Below are 4,591 nucleotides of genomic sequence, written 5' to 3' on the forward strand. Positions count from 1 at the left end.
GGTGGTTCCGTGGCATAGCCCAAACACTGTGACACCGGGGTGAGTTCCCAGAAAGATACCAGATAGGTTTGCCAGACACAGGAGCTGGTAAAACTGGGAGAGTGAAACTGTGATACATAGAAGAACCTCCACCAGGAGCAAATTAACCCTATCTAGTCGTTTCCAGTTCCCTCATTGCAGATCCTATACATGCCGCAGTCGTGGGCTGCTTCTCATCACCTGCTGGTGGTGGGTTCCAGTACGACCCTGTCACATACGAGGAGACACGCTATGCTCATTCCACCACTGCCACTGTTTTTGTTTTCTGTATATAGGCGTAGGCGTCGACACAGTGGATCTGGTCCCTCCTTATGCAACCCTCCTATTTCTACCCGGGCCTGGGACCTGCACTTAGAGTGCACTGACAAGCGCACCTCCCAATGGCTAGGCTGTTTTGGCCATTCACCCCCCTCGCCAGACATTAGCCAGTCATGTCTGTGTAGATACCTGCCCGGTGGAACGTCGGCATCTCAGCGATAGTGAGCGAGCGTATTTTACCGACAATTAAAAATCATTATTTTAAATAAAATTAAGACTAAAATAAAAAGGTCTAATGTGTCAAATATAATAATAATAATAATAATAATAACTTTTATTTTTGCATTTCAGGGGCTAAAATAAAGACATCAAAGGAAAAGGGCGTGGTTCTTCTGCTGATCTGTAAGTATATTTACAAAAACATTTCATCTAAACTAATGAGTAAATAAAAGTGACGGACAAAATAACTGAAACACCACACGGAAAAGGAGAAAGCTGATTGGTTGTTATTTAACAGATATAAATGAGTTCTGATAATTAATCTGGTCTTTAATTGGGGAGATTTGAAAGTGACACGAAGCAACTAACAGAGTTCCGAAGAGGCCAGAACTGCAGCTGCTGTCACAGAAACTGAGAGCTGATTTCAGATAGTGTGGGTGTTGCAAGGCCACTCGGTCTTGTGAGCCACGGTTCAATCCTTACCTGTGGTCACTGTCTATGTACCATGGCCAAAATTATATAGACGCCCCTCCAAATCTTTGATTTGAGAAGTTCGGGTGTTTCAGCCACACTCATTACTAACAGGTGCATAAATGAATGATAGAAAATGAATTATGTGCCATAGCAACAGTTTCAGGAAGGCCCTTTCCTGTTGAGTGGCTTGCTCAGGGGTCCTAGATGTAGGTGACGTGTACTAGTTAAGGTACTGGTCTAGTAACTAGAAGGTTGCTGGTTCAAGCCCCGCCTCGCCAAGTGTCTACAGTTGGGCCACTTTAGTCACCACTGTAGATCACTCGTTAATGTTAGTTTAGAGCTTTTCATGGTCAGTTTTACAGGATAATGTGCACCCTATGGTGCAAACTGCTTTTCCTGATGATGTTCCCATATTTCAGGATGTTTACGCCCCCAAAACAACCTGCTAATATTAAATGAAGGATAAGAATTGATGCTTTATAGTTACAGGTTATAGGACTTTAGTGCAGACTGTGAAGTAGTTTTAGGAAAACGGCACAAAGCAGGATCAATAAAGACATGATCTGACAGGTTTGACTAATGGGATGAATTGGAACGCTGACTGGCCAGCCAGAACTTCTCGCCCAGCGTCGGTGTCTGACCTTACACATGCTCCTATGTGCCTACTTATATAGGCACAAATTCCCACGGACATGCTCAGAAATCGTGTACGAAGCCTTCCTGGAGGAGCGGAGGCTGTTACGGTTGCAAAGAAAGCTCACGGTCAGGTGTGCACATGTTATTGGAACCACGACGGATCGATCCGAGTCCGGCAGCATGTCGTCGTTCTCCGGCTTTATCGATGCAGTGCGCGCTCTATAGACGCTCTCTCACTCTCGTGCGGGCGCTCTCGCAGTTGCCGTGGTTACAGATGGCACTTACAGCGGAGTAGAGGCGCTGCAGATCAAACAGCTGTTGTGCCCAGATGCCGTCCTCCTTCTCCTGTTGCTATGGACCTTTGTCCCCCCTCTCCGAGTACAGGTGCACTTCCTAAAACCTAAAACACGAACACACAAAGGAAACGTGAGGGGGGGACGGCGGGCTTTGTGGGGGGGGGGGGGGGGGGGGGGTATGGGGGAAGGGGTGAGAGAGGTAGAGATAAGACGTGGAGAGAGAGATAAGAGAAATTCGACCTGAAATAAGGAAAGGGAAAATATTAAAAATGGGGGAAAATAGAGGTGAAAAGTGAAGGAAGATTAAAAAAAGGATATTTCAAATAAGGAGGCATCAGAGGAGGAGAGTGAAGCAAGAAAAGAAATAAAGAGACACAAAATACAGAAAAAAAATTAGTAAAAGCGGCAAAAAATAAAGAGAACGTCAACAAATGAACAAAGGACAGAGAAGTGATGTGAGAAAAGAGAAAAATTATAATATACTTCACAGTTTAAACATAATCTATAATAACAGGGCAGTGGTGGCTCAGTGGCTACTGATCACTGTCAGGTTACCACTGTTGGACCCCTGAGCGAGGCCCTTAACCCTAATTTTTTTACTTCATGTATCCGGTCATAATTTAGTAAATAAAATCTCTTCAGGCAGCAGCGTCCGCTAAATGTCATAAATCTAAACAAATCTAATATAAATCTAATCTAGACTAATTACTGCAATTCTGTTCCGCAGTTTTACGTTTGTTATTTTTCTCTTTAAGTTTGAGCATCATTATTATAATGAATATAGTTTTATAAATAAATTATAATAATTATTATCCTATAACGGTATAACGGTGCTTTGTGAAAGTTAACCACGTAAAAAATCCTACCAAAAATTGGAGCACCAGGGTGCGAATAAAATCTCCAGACACTTTATACTAAATTATCAGTAAACCTCTAACTGTAAAGGGAAACAATGAGCAAAAGTAACGGCAGATTAAAAAAAGAATATATTTAAAATAAAAACAGTCAAAGTAACAGAATAATAAAGAGAACATCAACAGAAGACGGAAAATAAATGAGAAATAATAAAAATGATAATATAATCTATAATAACAGGGCACCAGCGGCTCTGTGGTTACTGATCACTGTCAGGTTACCCCTGTTGGACCCTTGAGCGAGGCCCTAAACCCTCATTTTTTTGATTGAAATGTATCTGGTCCCTTCAGACAGTGGAAACACAATCCAAAATAATCTGAGGTGGGTATATTGCTGCTCACGCCTCCTCCGACCCGCACGCAACCCTTAGCGGAACTCTTTTCACTGAACATTGTACAGTGTAACTGCTGGTTCTTCTGTTCACATGACAATAAAACTCTTGAATACTTTTTTACCCATGCACTCTGCACAGGCGCCTCTATCTGCTAATCAGGGTCCTTACACAGCGTTTGAAGACCCCGCCCACATATTCAGGTCATCCCTCCCTACAGGCACTGCCAATCATGCCCGCTAGATGGTTGACTGCCCAGCCGACCTGTAGCAATGCCGAGTTGCAAACCGATGAGTTCAGAGTCTCAGCACTGGTGTGCTAGCGGAATATCCCGCTGTCATCATGATTAATTATGTCATCATGAAATTTATATAATTTCATAAATAAATTATAAGAATTATTTTATGAGGATAATATTATTATAGTGTAATGGTGCTCTGTGGAAGTAAAATTCCAAAATTGAAGCTCCCGACAATTTGTACTCTGTTATCTGTAAACCTCTAACTGTAAATAATTTAACTTACGTTTTATGGGGGTTTATTGTTCGAATTTGATTTATAATGTCAGTATATTTAGTGCTGCATAATATATCATAAAATATAATATTTAAAATGTAATAATACAAAGTGCAATATAATATAATAAAATAATTTATATTATTAAATATTTCATTTTATTTATAATGTGAGTATATTTTGTACTGCATAATATAATATAATATATCATTCATTATAATATTTAAAATGTAATATTACATAATATAAAATATGATATAATACAATTTAGTATTTTAATAATATAAAATAATTTATAATAATATAATTTAATAAAATAAAATAATTTATATTATTAAATATTTAATTTTATTTATAATGTCAATATATTTAGTACTGCATAATATAATATAATATATCATTTAATATAATATTTTCAATTTAATATTACATAATATATTAATAATAATATAATACAGTAATATTGACTGAAGCGTTGTGATAGAAATGCACCCTGTTCAGTGAAACTAGACCCACTGCAACCCTGACCAGGATAAAGCACTTAGGAACATTTATTCCTAACCTTTATAAAAACATTTGAATAATGTTTTCTACACACACACACACTCACAGCACGATCACAACATATCGAGACGCCGTGTGTGTGGATAAACATTCACCTGTTTAATAGAGAGAAAAACACACGACAGGAAGAGAATAAAGAGAGAGAGACGATACGTCAAAAAAAATAAGACGGAGGGAAAGGAAGAAAGATGAGGATAATTAGACAGAAATGTTTAGACAAAAGAGTAGAATAGAAATGGAAGGGCACATCTGCAGGAATCGAAATCGAACCCAAGTGCCGATGTTACCGCGGCTGAAAAGCTACTAACGAAAAGGAGACAGTCGCAAAAAAACAAGGTGGTCAA

General features: G+C 39.1%; 1 long non-coding RNA gene across 1 annotated transcript; it reads left to right on the top strand.

Moving 5' to 3' along the window:
• The first annotated feature begins 480 nt into the window (after positions 1-480).
• Positions 481-3,517, top strand: LOC134318758 (uncharacterized). The gene is made up of 3 exons (XR_010013426.1): positions 481-518; positions 649-699; positions 3,310-3,517. It is a non-coding gene; the product is annotated as an uncharacterized LOC134318758 (long non-coding RNA).
• Positions 3,518-4,591: the final 1,074 nt, after the last annotated feature.

Source organism: Trichomycterus rosablanca, chromosome 8, assembly GCF_030014385.1.
Source record: "Trichomycterus rosablanca isolate fTriRos1 chromosome 8, fTriRos1.hap1, whole genome shotgun sequence".
NCBI classification, from domain to species: domain Eukaryota; kingdom Metazoa; phylum Chordata; class Actinopteri; order Siluriformes; family Trichomycteridae; genus Trichomycterus; species Trichomycterus rosablanca.